The sequence below is a fragment of the Drosophila mojavensis genome, unplaced genomic scaffold (assembly GCF_018153725.1).
Source record: "Drosophila mojavensis isolate 15081-1352.22 unplaced genomic scaffold, ASM1815372v1 contig_74, whole genome shotgun sequence".
Lineage (NCBI taxonomy): Eukaryota > Metazoa > Arthropoda > Insecta > Diptera > Drosophilidae > Drosophila > Drosophila mojavensis.
In genome coordinates, this window is record NW_025318899.1 from 15,317,993 (window position 1) to 15,333,616 (window position 15,624).

General features: G+C 35.9%; 1 protein-coding gene and 1 long non-coding RNA gene across 8 annotated transcripts in view; one reads left to right on the forward strand and one right to left on the reverse strand.

The window, feature by feature from the left end:
* LOC6582631 (calcium-transporting ATPase type 2C member 1) overlaps nt 1-15,624 on the forward strand; it is a 60,629-nt gene that overhangs the window by 28,945 nt on the left and 16,060 nt on the right. The window contains exon 1 of one of the 7 annotated variants that reach the window (XM_015162540.3): nt 14,346-14,564. The exons of the other annotated variants lie outside the window; for them this stretch is intronic. The gene's annotated coding sequence lies outside the window, so the exon portion shown is untranslated. Of the gene's footprint in view, nt 1-14,345; nt 14,565-15,624 lie in introns of those variants that run through there. 7 annotated transcript variants of the gene reach the window in all.
* Nucleotides 14,827-15,343, reverse strand: LOC116804357. Its single transcript, XR_004364343.1, has 2 exons — nt 15,178-15,343; nt 14,827-15,007 (listed from the first exon to the last, which is right to left on the reverse strand). It is a non-coding gene; the product is annotated as an uncharacterized LOC116804357 (long non-coding RNA).

Genomic DNA, 15,624 nt, shown 5'->3' on the forward strand with positions numbered 1-15,624 from the left:
AGTGCAACGTTAACGGGTTTTGCAGTCTCATCAGCCGAGTTGGGTCTAAGCATTTGTGAATTTTATTTTGAAACTAGGGTTTCTTCCACCTTTTTGGGGTTCTACTTGAAATGCATTGACCTGAATTTTCGGCCAGGGTGCGCACTCGTTTCTTATCTCTGCTAATTTCACTAGAATGATTTCTTAAAGCTACAAAAAATTCTTGTTAAGTTTGTAATTTCTTGAATATTTTTACCCTCAAATTAAGTTTTATTTTATTTCATTTTTTTAAATTCGATTATAATTAACTGCCTGCTGCAATGTATTTAAATAATGTCTTTGTTGTGCCATAAATTTACGCTTTTTTCCCTTCAATAGCTGTCAGATTCTACCCAACTAATTAAATGAGCAACGCTGACAGTAAATGTCAATAAATTTATTTTTTATAATCATAATTTCTTTTCAATATTAATATACAAATAGGTATTTTTATTTTTGTTTATTCATGCGTGCATTAAAAATTAATGCAGCACACGAAAACAATTAAAATTGAATAAATTCTGTATTGCGGTTGCGCACTTTTGTTTGATGAATGTGCAAATAATTAACACAGATGCACATTTCGCATTACAATAGAGAGGCGCATTTAAATTATGTGTATATACTTGTATACGTATGTATGTATTTGTGTCGAATGTTAAAGAATTTTAAGTAGCACAGAGCTTAAAATACAAATTGAAATCTGCGCTGCTGCATGTCAAATTGATTAAGCTGCAGCCCAATAAATAATTTAAGTTAAATAATTGAAAAAAAAAACCCACATAAATAAAAATAAATAAATTAATTATATATATATGCATATAATTTTGTTGTTTTTTTTTTTTTTTGCAATTAATTGATTTTAGATATTTAAAATATTTACTATCGCTGTCAAAGCTCAACTAGCTTTGTGTTTAATTTATAATTAAAATTATTTTTATTGTAATTTTGATTTATTTCGTATTATCTAATTCATTTATTCATTATTTATTTTATCGATTTATTTTTTATTTATTTAATAAATTTTTATTTATTTTTAATATAATTTAATTTAGTTGCATATACAAAAATATATTCTAGATTTATTCTCTATTTTTATTGTTCGTAAATCTAAAGTGAAATCAAAACTCATAAATAATTTTTGTCAAACATACAAAAATTGTTGAACGTATTTTCAATGCATATTTGATTACAATTTTGTTGCTTAGTTTTACTTTTCTCTCTATGACATGGCTAGCTGACCTGCTAGCTTTTGTTTTTGTTTTATTTTTTGGGTTTTCCTGCCAAAGCAAACATTTAATGTAATTAAAAACACACACACACACACGTACAACAATGCCATTGTGAGTGTGTGTGTGTGCCTACAATGTGCTTGTCGATTCCTCTATTATGCGCTCTGGCATTTTTGTTTATTTTACTAATTGAAAAATTAAACGAATATTGGCGCATAACTCAGAAAAATTAAATTAAATTAAATTAGCTGATATGCTACCTAACATGTTGTCTAATATTTGTTACAAAGGCTTTTCATTTACTACATTTATGTTATTTAATTTTATTTGATGGCCGTTGTTTTGTCAAATATTTACGTCCCACTTCAGTTTATTTAAGTTAGATTGTATTTTGATATGCAATAATAGTTTGTATTTTATCAAAGTGCATTTTTAATATTTGATAATAAAATACTTCTATTACAAATATTTTTGTTATATATTTTATATATATTTAAGCAATCAAAACATTGTTTAATTGATTTAATTCTCAACTGAAAGCTTACTTTGTAGTAGTTGAGAGATGGTCGTTGTCAAATTACTCTCGAGTTCAAGTTCCCTCTACGCTTCAGCAACCTGGCAACAGATGGCGCTAACTGCTAGACTGCTGACATTTCATGATCTTTCTCTTCTGACTTCAACTCAATATAATTGAGAACTGCCTTTTGCATACATCTTTACACACGACTTCATCTGTTTCATTCAGTCTCTCTTTTAGCTCCCTCTGAGCTTCAGCTAACTAGCAACAGATGGCGCTAGCTGCTACACTACTGGCATTTCATGATCTAATACAAGCCAACTCACAGCTGACGCTCAATGGCAGCTCAATTCTCTTCCGACTGCAACAACTAAATATGTATTTGCCTAGAATGTTCTCCCTTATTGGAATTTTCTCTTGCAATAGCAACAACTGAGCGAGCACGAAATGGCGCTTAGTTGCAGTTCTCTTTTAGAACTCAATTTATATTTGGCTTTTATTTTTTTCCTCATGATTGGACCTTTCCTGGCGCAAGCTTTTTCACAGTCTATAACAATGCATAGTTTTACGAGCAGCGAAATGCTCAAGTTTTTCCATTGAGGAAAAGGAATTCGCCAATATTATTATTTTTATGATTTTGATTGTTTGCTTATGGTTCAGTTTTGTCGGCGAATTTTCATTTTTCCATAAGTTTTCAATAAGCATAATATGGCAAACTTCACGTTTATGCTCAAACTACAGTTTATTTCACTTGAAGCGCTCGCATTTTCTATTTTCGCATTTTCACAGCCAACGGTTACCTTTGAGAACTTTCTTTGGCCTCAACTTGTTTGTTTCAGAAAGGAAAAAACAAATTCAAGTACTGCATTTCTTTATGTTTTTTTTTTCAGTTCACTTCTATTTCGAGTTGCTTAACGTGACCCAAACATTGTTTCAACTTGTTTGAGCTCTTTTCCACAAAGTTTCGAGCATAAATTAAGTATATTTAGCATAATGTTATTTAACATAAAGCTCAAATTCTTATATAAAATCTTTACTCTTGTCAATATACTATATTTCCTGTGCTCTTTTGTGCCACAAATCTCTAGTTGGCATTCCATTAGCCAAAGTTTGTCAAGGCAATAAGGCGAACAAACGTTTGCCAATTATAGTCTCTATAGAAAGCACAGCTTGACTAGCTGTTGCCTCACAAAAGACTTGAAAGTTCTACTCGAAGTAACATTCACAATATTCCCATATGTCTTCGGTATATATGGAATTTATGCACATACATACATACATATGTATATTACTGAAATCTCAACTTAATTTAATGCCCGCATTCATCATCAACTTTCCTGTCACGAATTTATATGTTAAAATGCGACAAACCGCAAAGAAAAATGCCAATTCAACAGCAAGTATGTGTGCGTGTGCGAAAGAGATAGATTGAGCCATATGAGCGAGATGGACAGACAGAGAAATAGTAACAAAAAAAGAACCAAACGAAAAGAAGCATAATTCATTTGAAAGCGGACAGCGAAACACGTCGGACACTGCATAGCTGTAGCAGTTGAGAGGTTGCTCTGTTAACGAGTGCATTCAACAGAGTCTGTGGGCGTGGCAGCGTCTACGTCTACGGGCGTATTGGGGGCGTGGTTGGGCAGCCACTGCTGCTACTGCTGCTGCCGGCAGAGGCGACCATTAAGTGTGCATAAATTTTCATTTTACACGCACAGAACAAACGAATGCATATAAATGTCGTTCAGCCCAGCCATGATAACAGCACACACACACACGCACGCACACACACAGAAACGAGCACACACAGGATGCAAACACACACGCTCATGCAGATACAATTCCAATAAGAACTGAACTCAATTATATGTAAATTATCACTCTGTGCAACTGCAACTGCAACTGCAACTGCAATTTCCAATTTCATTTCACTTCCTGATTTCGCTCACCATATGCTGGCCCCAATACGATTATTAAATAATTTCAATGCCATTTAACATTCAATAATAAAGTGTGTGCGAGCATTTAACACAGAGCATAATAAAATTTTCATATTCACGCTTGCGGGCCGAGCTCAACGATTATTGCAATTGAGTCGACATGAAGAAGGAACTTAACAGTTTGTTAGTTTGGTGTTAGGAATATAAATTTGTAAATTTATATATATATCTATATATAAATATATACTTTGCATATATTTACTTTTATTTATATGTACCATAGCAAAAGCTAATTTAATGTGCTTTGAGCTAATTTTTTCCAATTTACTATTTATTAAGAACAGAGAGCAAATATATATAATTATATGTGTACAATTTTGCAGTATTTGTTTATATTAATTTTTTATTTTATAGCCAGACTGGTATTAATTTAATATATATTTCAATTTATATCTCATATCCTTAAACAAAAATTTTAAGCTGGCCAAAGCCAAAATAAACTATGCTGATTTTTTTAACGACTCGCAGCTGCCCCAAGCTAAACTGAATATTGCATTTTCATACTCGCAAACAAAACTTGATTTTATGTACATATAAAATAATATAAAAAATTATTAAAAAAGGTATTTAAAAGCAGGTACTATATATTATATAAATATAATTTTTTTTAAGTTCAAATTGATTTTTTTTATTTTTTTTTTATATTTACATTTCTTTTCAATTTAATGAATCCGCTTTTTATATACATTTTTTAAAATTAATTTCTATATATATTTATATATATTATAATGTGTGATTTATTTGCTTTGTAAACTTTTAGTTTTCTTTTATTTGTTTTTTTTCGTTTGAGTCTCACGCTTTGCTTTCATTCGTTTAATACACAATTTTCTGTGGGTCGCATGCGGCGTATACGTAATATATCAATTCAACTGCTGCTGCTGCTGCTGTTGCTGTTGGCTTTCGAGCTGATTTCACTTCCTTTTCGGGCTGCAATTATTGTGCTCTATGGAGTTTAGCTGTGAGAAAAAGTTATCGGAGTTGGAAAACTTTGTCAATATTTTGTTGTTGTTGCTGTGTTCTCTATTGTCTGTTGTCAGTTTTTTTTTTTTTTTTTTTTTTGCTATTCTGCTTTGTCGTTTTGGCTGCTGTTTGCACTTGAACATACTCTTAATTAATTAAATTTACAGTTTAGAGAGAGAGAGAGAGAGAGAGAGAGAGAGAATTGTTTTTTATTCACATGGTGTGCTTTGTGTGAGCTGGGAATGTGTGGATTTGTTGGGCTTTTGTAAAGTTTTTGTGCCCCTTTGAATAAATGATCGTAAATTACATCTGAATTTTCATGCTATCTCCATTGTCTGTCTCGCATCTGACTCTATTATATGTATAATGCTGTAATTATGGCTATACTGATGACACTTGAATACCTAATAGAAATCAGAGAACTGAACTTCTGTTTCCCTCTATAGCAAATACTCTCCTTTGAGCATTTCTCTTCATGCCAATTTCCAGCACTCGTTGTGGTGTCTCATGTGACAATTTAGTGTCTCAAACTGCTCTGCTTACTGTACAGTGTGCATTACTGTACAGTGTGCATTATGCCGTCGCACAATTGGAATTTACATGTTTTGGCTCCCTCATGTGTCGTCTAAATTGTCACTTAAGTGTCACGCAGCTGCAGCTTCTGTTCGTTCCCTCGAACTCCCTTCGACTGCGACTGCGACTGCGACTGCGACTTTGAGTGTGCCACTGCCTCTGGCACATACATTGGAAATAAATTTGAATGCCACATCTATTAGTGCCGCTTGCCTTGTGCTCGTACAATTGTGGCTCTCTCTATATTCTGCTGCTGCTCCTACTCCTACTCCTCCTGCTGATGCTAGTCCCATTCCTTCTGCTGTTGCTGCTCCTCTTCCTCCAGCTGCTGCTCCTCCTACTCTTCCTGCTGAGGCTGTTCCCACTCCTGCTGCTGCTGCTGGCCCTCCTACTCCTCTTTCTGCTCCTGCTGATACTGGTCCCACTCCATCTGCTGTTGCTTCTCCTCATCCTCCTGCTGCTGTTTCACCCACTCCTCCTGCTAATGCTGCTCCTACTCTTCCTGCGCCTCCTCCTTCCCCTCTTTCTGCTGCTCCAGGATGCGTGCATCTAATGAAGCTTGCAACAGACAATGCCAGCAGGCAGGAACAACAATCGTCCGCTTTGCATTTTTCAGGCAACTTCGTTTAGCATTTGTGTTTTATCAACATACCATTCGTTTCGACTCGTTTCGTTGTGTTTTCGCAACAGATTGCCACAAAAATCGACAGCCAGCAAAAAGAATAATGCAACGTGGGCGTGGTCTATGGCTTGATTTGCATTGACAGCGCTATGACAGAAATTTGCTCCTGCCATTGGGTCTATAACCTCAGCTGAAAATTGACGAGACCTCCAATTGATGTAATTGGATAATGAGTATGGCAGATGGGAGCGGATGTCAGCATAAGCTGTGTCTGAGGCAGCTTAGTAATCTTTAAGCTTTGACTAAGTCCAGTTACATTTGATTTAAATGAGAAGCCTAATCTCTTACTGATTGTAGGAGGCAATCCGTTTCTTATTGAAATATTTTGTACACTTAAAGGTTTGAAATTCAGTAAAGATAAAAAAACTTTTGCTCTAGCTTTAAAAGCTCTTTTAATGTGCTTAAATGCTATAGAATTCTTTTAATAAAACCAGTTTAATAAACTGTACAATTAGTGGACCATATCCATTTTAATGATAATCATATAATAATAATATCAATAATATTGTATATTATTGTATACAATGCATATGCTGATCTTAAAGATAAAGTTCAGTTCTCAGTTTACGCCTTTTTGCTGTAACTGATATCGTTTTAGCTTTAAGCAGATTATGCTATTTGCAGCTGGCCATGCGGCGTATGCGCAATATCATATTATGCCGTTATCTAGTTTAGCTCTTGCAATGCATATTTTATATATTATTTTAAGAGCACGCAGAAAGTTCGCTGTTTGCATGCAGTGCGTGTTGTTGTCTCCTAACACCTACGCCCACCATCTTGTGCAGCTCCAGACAAGGCAACGGCTGGCTGGGTGCTTGGCTGCTCTGGCTGCCTGGACTCGCAGCCATTTTTATCTCGTTGCGGCTCTCGAGTGTCAAAGTGAGTTTAAGTCCACGCTCCGTCCCCGCCTCCGCCTCCGCCTCAGACGCCTTCTGCAGTTCGTGCTGGAGGCGCTGCAAACTATTATAATGGTGCTGAATGCCTCGCACCAGCAACGGCAACGGCAACTGTAACTTGGTGATTTCTTTTATTTCTCTCTCTCTCTCTCTCTCTCTCTCTCTCGTCTCTACACAGAGTGTTGTATAGAAATTTGTTTTACAGCACCCTGGTCTGGGTCTAGCATCCGTGCAACAGTCTGTTCTACACACATGACAGCGTCGCATATAGCAAATATTTGAGGCATTCAAGATTTATTCGTTTCCATTACTAGTGCGGCGACTAGTGGGCGGGGTCGTTGCGACTGCCTCTAGTCACTGTGCAGCGTCTAAAGCTTCGATTCCCATCCACTTAGTGCGATGCATTGTGCAATATCGAAACTGCTCTCCCTATGGCTGGCTGACTGGCAAATCCATATGTAAATACAATCCATTGCAATCCATTATTGTTTCTCATTTTGAGTGTTCAACGTTTGCTTTCAACATGTTTGCCCATCGATGGAATAGTCGGTTCAGCTTTAAGCAGTGCATTCTGCTCATACAGAAAGAGAGAGAGAGAGAGAGAGAGAGAGAGAGAGTGCGACTCGCACACACACACACACATAACCTTAACAAATAGTAAGTGTAATTATGACATTGTGCTGGGTCGGGCTTTGTAATTTGAAGGTCTCTCACAAAAGAAAGCAACGAGCAGTGCACAAAATGACAAGAAAACTAAATGCGAATTAATGCTTACGTGTGTGCGCGTCTATGCATGTGTGCGCGTCTGTGCATGTGTGCGCGCGCATTATAAAACCCCAAGTATAATGGGTGTCTAGTCAGCTGGAAGCACATGATTAGATAACAAAACTGATGATATAAGATGAATCCTTTTTATTGGGCTAATGCTGCTTGAATGCTTACCAAGTTGCATGAGAATTGCATAGAGAGGTGTTTGACAGTTTAGAGAAAGTGGCATAGAAATATAATATATAGAGATGAGAATTGTGTAGAGAGCTGTTTGATGTTTTGATAAACTTGTAAAAGAATTGCACAGAGTCATTTTACAGGAATATAGTATGGATATGAGAATTGTATAGAGAGGCGCTTTTTACTTTCTGATAAAGAGAGGTGTCATTTAAAAAGTCCCACATTTATGCATGAGAAGTGCAGAGCTAACGATCAACTTTATGACATATTTTATTAAGCATATCTTAAGATCTATCAAGAAAGAAAGAGAGAGAGAGAGACTCTCTACAATACTCCATGGCGAGTCTAGAAATTCCTTAAAGCACCTCATTGCTTTCACCGCAACCAAAACTCACTCAATTCGTCGACACCCTTTACAGTAGGCGAGCGCAGCATGGAAAAATGTGTCGTAAAACAAAGCAAGGTTCACAAATTTATTATGCTTGCATAAAGTGCAGCCCGAAAGGTAAGTAGGTAGGTGGTCGAAAAAGCCAACAAATAGTATGCCAAAGAATGGGAGCACTTAAAAAGAGAAACAGAGAGAAGGGAAGTTGCATGTAATTGCCCTGGCACTCAGGAACAGCCCGCATTTTAAAACATTTTTCTCCTAGCTCACACACAATCAAGCAAGGCAGGCAGAGGCAGGCAGGCAGAGGCACTGAGCTACACACTATATATGCACATATATATACATATATTTTAGCATTCATACATATATATGTACGTACATATTTCAACTGCATTTCTATATTTTCCTTCCTCTCTTTTAATGCAAATTTGCGTGCTTCGGCATTTCAGTATTCGGGAAATCTGCCATATATATTCATGAAGAAGTTTATTTTTTAAATAAATTTGCACTGCATTCATAAATGAATAAGTGTTTAATTTGAATTTTATTTAGAAATTCGATGAGAGAGAAATATGCGGTAAACGTTTAACAGTTTTGTAAAATTTATTTTTATTATTTATTGGATTTGATTTATTTTATTCATTTATTCATGTTTTAAAGGACTTCTTTTGTGTACAATTATTATTTTGTACAATATTTTTTTGTTATTGTAGTTTATTTATTTTATTTTTTTATTTATTTATTTTTATTTATTTGTTACTTATTATTATTCATTTATTTAGGTTTTTGATTATTTATTATTTAGTTTACGTATATTTCGAATTAATTTATTTTTATTTATCTATGATAGATATAAAATAGGTTGTTTATGATTTTTTTAAATTAAATATTTAATTATCATTATAGAATAAAAAGTTTATTAATTAGTATTTACTATTTTTTCATTTATTATTTATTATAACGAATTTCTTATTTTTTATTGCGTATAATTTAAAATTATGTATTATGAATCGTTTAGAATTTCCCCCTCTAGTTTGTTACCTATTCAAAAATTGCAGGTTTTATTTTTATCGTAGCCCCTCTTATCGTAAGCCCTTTATCGTAACGGCTGTGGCGCCAAGCCCTAAATGCAGGCTGTTGCAGTCATGCATACAAATCTGGCAGCAACTTGCTAACAAATTGAACGGCAAATCAAAGCATTGAATTTGTTTGCATTTACATGTGAATTGCCAGCAATTGGGTTTTGGTTTTGATTTGAGAAAAACAAGCTCCAAAGCAAAACAAAAAATGCTCTTAAAAAAGTAAAGAATATATAGCTGCCTGTAGGCATTTAGCCAAACATGCCTCTATTTAGCTTTGGCTTTAACCTCTTGGCTCTGAGCTGCATTTAATGGCGCAGAAAATGTGGCAAGTGCCGCAGCATGAGCTGAGGGCACTGCAGTTGCTGCCCCATAAGAATAAGCTGCTTAACAAACATAAAGCGGTAGCTTAACAAAGTTCCCATTGTTAATGTGAGAGCTTTGGAAAGCGACATGCCAAGAGAGGTATCTGTCAAGATATTGATATATGTATATATGTTATATATTATATATATAAACATAACAGGCATTTCCTACACATCATATTTAATATTAATATTTAATATTAATATATAAATCATTTCTGCTCTCAAAAAATTAACAGTGCTCAAATTCCTTGAATGCATTGAGAATTTATGAGTTGTTCACAATTGCAAATCGTGTTTTGTGGCTCTGATTAAGGGCGCAAAAATTCATTCATTATTTATGTGTATTTGCCAAGTGTCGCTCTCGCAAAATTTAATTTAATTTTCTTTGCATTACAAGTTTTGCTTTCATCATGCTCATTCTCATTTTCAGTCTCTTTTTATTTATGTAGATTTTTAGCTATTCATCGCTTCGATATCTTTAGCAGGACTATTTTTTGCCCTAGCCTCAACTTTTGATCTACTCGTATTTCTATTGAACACCAAATAAATTTTTGCACACTTTTTTTTTTTATTCTACGCGCTCTTCTAACAAATTTCCAGCTTAATTTTCCTTTATTTTTTTGTGCATTTTCTTTTGCATTTCCGTTAAGCTCGTTAGTCAGCTCAAAATTTTGCGTAGTTTTGGCCACGACTGATGCTGCCACTGCCACTGCCTCTTCCTCTGCCTCTGCCTCTGCCACAGCTACTGCTGTAGCTGATGATTCTTGGGGCGCTTCAACAATTTTCAGCTTTTACACGACATTTGCTACGCAAACAAAATAAACTGAATGCCACAAGCTCCATGGATCCACGTTCACAGTTTCGGGGGCTAGAATAATGGGCGCACTTGTTCGCCATTTGTTATGCCACAGGGCTAGCAGTTTGTGCCTCGCTCTTGACCATTAAGTAACGCATAGCTCGGACCGCAGGGGCATTTACGTTTTGGGGGCACCAGAGTGCACGTTAGCTTTTCGGAGGCACTGTGAACGATTACATTCGGATGATGTATGCGTCTCGTCTAGTAGCCATTTGTTCTATTTTTGCTCTCTTATTTTTTTGGGTGATTTAGTGGCTAAAAATGCGATTTGATGTGCTGCAGCGATAACAAAGTTTTCGGCTCTTTAAAATGGAGCTAAAGTGGAGCTTGAATATGATTGATTAGAGCTGGAATCAATTAGACTATAAAGCAAGTGATAGATAATCGTGTGAGTCTGCAAAAGATTTCACTAAATTATTTATTATATTATTATTATTATTATATAGTAGTTTGTACTGAATTAATCAAGCAGAGAGTTTTTCCGCTTTTCTTTGGGTTTCAAGACCCTGAGAAATAAAAGCGATTCGGCTACTCTTAGAGAACGTTTCGCAATCTTATTGGCCTCAGCCAAATATCTAATCAGAACATTTTCTCTAGCATTTCCGCTTAGCCTTATCTCTTATTCTCTTGGATCACATTGATTGCGTTTCAATCAGCAGGTCTCAGCGCAATCAAATGTGAATGTGCGTAATGCAACAGCTTGTGAATAGACAAATGGTTTCTGGTCGTGAAATGCGATGCCGCATAATTTGGCCAGCAATGAGCGAAACTAAGCAGAGGGATAGCCAGATAGACAGCTAGACAGACAGGCAGAGAGGCAGACAGACAGGCTAGAGACTCTAGCTGGAAATTGAATTGAATTGCACAACAAACGAGGCTGCTTGTGGCTCGTTGAAGTGTCAACGAATGCATTGAAGTGTGATTTTTGGGGATCGAAAATCAAATTTCGGCAATGGCAATGGCAATGGCAATAGCAATACGGCTGATGGCAGCCAGGCAGGGTAACTGTCAGCAGGACAATATATAGTATGTGAACGATTGGCATTTTTCAGCCAGAGCCCCGAGCCGCAAACAGAGGCAGAAATAAACAATTCCAATTTCGAGTGCCAGCTCTGATTGCAGCTATTGAGCTAGAAAATGCTTGACAACTGTCAACACAAATGCATTCACAATCTAGCCAATTGATTTACTGCACGTGTGTGTGTGTGTGTGTGTGTGGGATTTGGCTATGCCTTTGCTTCTCTCTATGAGCTGTGCTGCTCTTTCAATTCTCATTATGACCATTAAATATGTATGCCAATTAAATACAAACTTAGTTTATTTCAATTAAGCTCAAAACAAAAGCAAACTTCTGGCCACAGCTGAAACTCGTAAGCAGCTCACTGAAGACAATCCTTGTTGACAGTCGTCGCCAGGCAACCAATCAAAGAGGTTTACTTCAGATCTCTGGCTGTGGCGAAGCGAACTAAGGAACTAAGTTTTGAATTTAATTTTCAAAGAGAGTTTATGATTAATAATGCGAAGCATTTAATATACTTTTTTTTCTACCCGTTTCAAATGTTTATTGAAAAGTTTGTTCAATGGATCTTTTGATTTTCAATTTAATAAGCCAACTTTTAAGAGTCTTGAATCATTTTTGTCATACAATATGATACAATCTTAAGTAAGTTCAAAAAGAAATTATTTATTTATTATATAAAAATAATAAGTTTACTATTTATTTTATTTTTGTATATAATCCAATTTTTTTAAATATATATTATCATATTATATTAAATATTAAATTAGATTTAATAAGTTTATTAGTTTACAAATTTTTGTATAACTGAGAAATATCAAATTTATTATTTATATTGATTATTATTATTTATAAATACAATAAATCTATAATTCTTATAACGAACTTTTGTATACATATGTATGATTATAGCTATTGTATTCTAATTCTTCTTCTTCAATTTCTTATCTTCAATTTCAGTTGAAGTTCTTTGGTTTTTCACATATTTTATTAAATTTTAGCTCTGATAAATGCATATAGAATACACTACAGCTACATTATTTACCACTGTGCCTTGTTGTGGCAATTGATGCCGGAAATTGTTGCAGCTATGCTCAAAAAGCGTCCTTTGGTGGCAATAGAAATGGTTGCAACTTAGCGCAACACAACTTTAGTGTAGAAGCAGGGACAGAGACCACCTGCTGCAACCGCTTCGACGCTCCTTCCAAGCCCCCAAATTCCAGTAGCATCCTGCAGGATCCCTAGTAAACGACGTACATTAATAATGACTTGCAAGAAGCGCCAACAGTTTGTGGCAACTGCCTTTGACCTCACGATGCTGTCCTATTATTGTCTCTCTAAGAGAAAGGCGGAACGAGAGAGGGAGTGAGAGAGGGGTAGAGCGGGAAAATCGTCCGTCGAGACAGCATCATTAGTCAAAGTTGTTTTCCGCCCAGCATCATGAAAAGTGCCTCGTAAAAAGCTTACCGGCAAATAGGATTGCAAGATGAAAAATAATAAGAAAAAACTCAAGCAAACTTGGAAGAGGTTGAGTTGAGTTTGGTTGGGTTGGGTCTGTGTTTGTCCTGAGAAAGTACCTGAGTTGATTAGCATGATTAAAATTTTCCTAATTATTTGCGCACTCAAAGAAAAACGAAACAGCCACAAAACTTTGTTGTGAGTCGCGGGGGGATGGGTAAAAAGTGCTTGTAGCATTAATCAACAAGTATAGACCTTTTTGCTGCTCAGGTTGACAACAGGAAAAGGGTGCACAGAGTGCCACTAATGACTTGCCTTTAGTTTTGTAGTCAGTCCGAACTTAAAGATTTTCTTATTATATTACCCACTGGGAAATTGGAAGAACTTTACAATTTTTTAAAATTTAATTATTGTATTGTTGTTGTATTTTTGCATAATACATAAACACATGTAGCTGTCTATGGGATAGAAATCTAGGTTCAATTTGCATGCTAATTAGAATTTGCAGTGCAACAATGGGAAACTGTTTGACGAGTCCAGAGAAATGTCATATTTTACGAATTGAACAATTAGATAAGGCAAAACAATTGTAATCAAAACTGGTAATGATCTGGCATTCGCCGATTTATATGCGTATACAACTTCCGATTCACAACTCGATAATTGTTTTATTATCTCTTGAACTTGACCCATACTCAGACACGGTCCAACTAACTTAAACAAACAATGTATTCCAATAAGATTGCTGAGTGTCGCGAGACGCAGCGCTCCACGCTTTTAAATGCTTTAAATATGTGCTGGTGATCATTTCAATGAAAATATCCGCTCTCTTGCTCTCTCTCCCACGGTCTCTCGCTCTTTTTGCTGATTTCTTTTTATTTGCATTTTTCTTTGGTGGATTTGTTCTCTGAGCGGCGTCCTTTGCTATCGCTCTTGCTCTCTCTTTTTCTTTTGCTCTGAACTACCTGCGGAAATATGACCAGCATTTGCCTTCTTACAGTGGTATATATTGTGTTATTTCTGCTGCATAAACATGTTCTGCTTGCCTACAAAAAATCTATTAAGAAAATAATATAATAAAAATGAGTTATAAATAGATATACAAATAATTAGTTTATGTATGTTTATCAATTTCAATTACATTAACCATTCGATTGTGAGCTCGTTAATTTTGCTTGCAAATTTAAAGTGCTCATTACCAATGTACGCGTGCTTTTTAGGCTCTCTGCGCTCACTTAATTTGCGCGCGTTCTTCTTGTTGCCACGTTCGCTCACACAGTGCCTCTCCATCTCTATCGCTCTCATGCTCCAGCTGCTATGCTCTTGACATGTCAGCTTTGCCGCCTCAGTTCGATATTTGCTGCCGTTGTGCGTCGTACGTGGTACACGTTTCCTTTGCTGAATTATAATTCGTGATTACGTTTTTTGTGGACTGCGTGGTGCCAACCATTAAACAACAAAAAATTAAATATAGGCAACGCAAAAGAAAGTGCATTACAAATCGAATTGAGAAAACAAGCTATTGAATTCCGTCGAGTGCTTCAAGTGGTATTTCATATTCCATTCGTCGCGTGAGTAAAAAAAACCGACAACGTCTGAAGCGCGCGCTCTTCATGTGTCGCTCTCGCTCTCTCTGCTCTCTATAATGTATAGCTGTCTGTCTGGCTGCTCTCTTCGTTGTTTTTATGCCGCTATTTGTTGTTGTCCATGATTGTCGCTCGTTCTATCTATCTGGCTATTTCTACCTGTCAATGTACATACTAACATACCTGCACATATCGTATCTCCCAGCCATTTATCACAAATATGTACTCCCATCAGAGAAAACATCAATTCAATTTTATAGCAACGTTTTCCGCTTTATTGTCTGACAATAGGTAAATGTTTGCTTAGTCGTGTTCGGAGCCTCTCAATTGCAACGCCGGCAGCGCTCCTCAAAAGGAAATCATAACCCATCAGCATCAGCATAAGATAACAAAGTGTAAACTCCTGTGCCAAGTCAACTAACGTTCATCTAAAATAAAAGTGGTTCATACAAATGATAAAAAAAGCAACAGTTTGAATTCGTTTAACCCGCCACGTTAACGTTTTCTGCAAATACTCCTCAAGAAGAAAAGCATTCGCACAATTCTTCTGAAACGTGACGTCACTGAACGACGCATACATACATCCATACATAAATACCTTCTATACATATGTTCCATTCCGATGTGATGTGTGTTTATATGTATACCTAAATATGTGTATATGTGTGAGCATATCTTCAGCTGGCATACCACGGCATGCTGCTGATCGCTCCAATTGGAGTGAGTCTACATTTTGTCTTATTGGTAACATTCTTCGTGGCGTGTTCCAATTTAACGTACAAGAACACAATGTTATTTACTGCGCCCTGAGCTTTCTCATAGAAGTGAAACTCTTAATATGAAATTGATGAATAATAATGCGATAGGCGTTTATAAATATCAATGTACATACGTGTGCTTTTTGAGAGCTGTCAATGACCCACGACGTCGCCTGATTCAAATCTATTTTATATTTTCTTATCAATTTTTAATTTTTTTTTTTTTTGCGGAGATCAATGATAAGAAAAGCGTTCATAGAGAATTCCATTGTTATTCAGATGTTGCA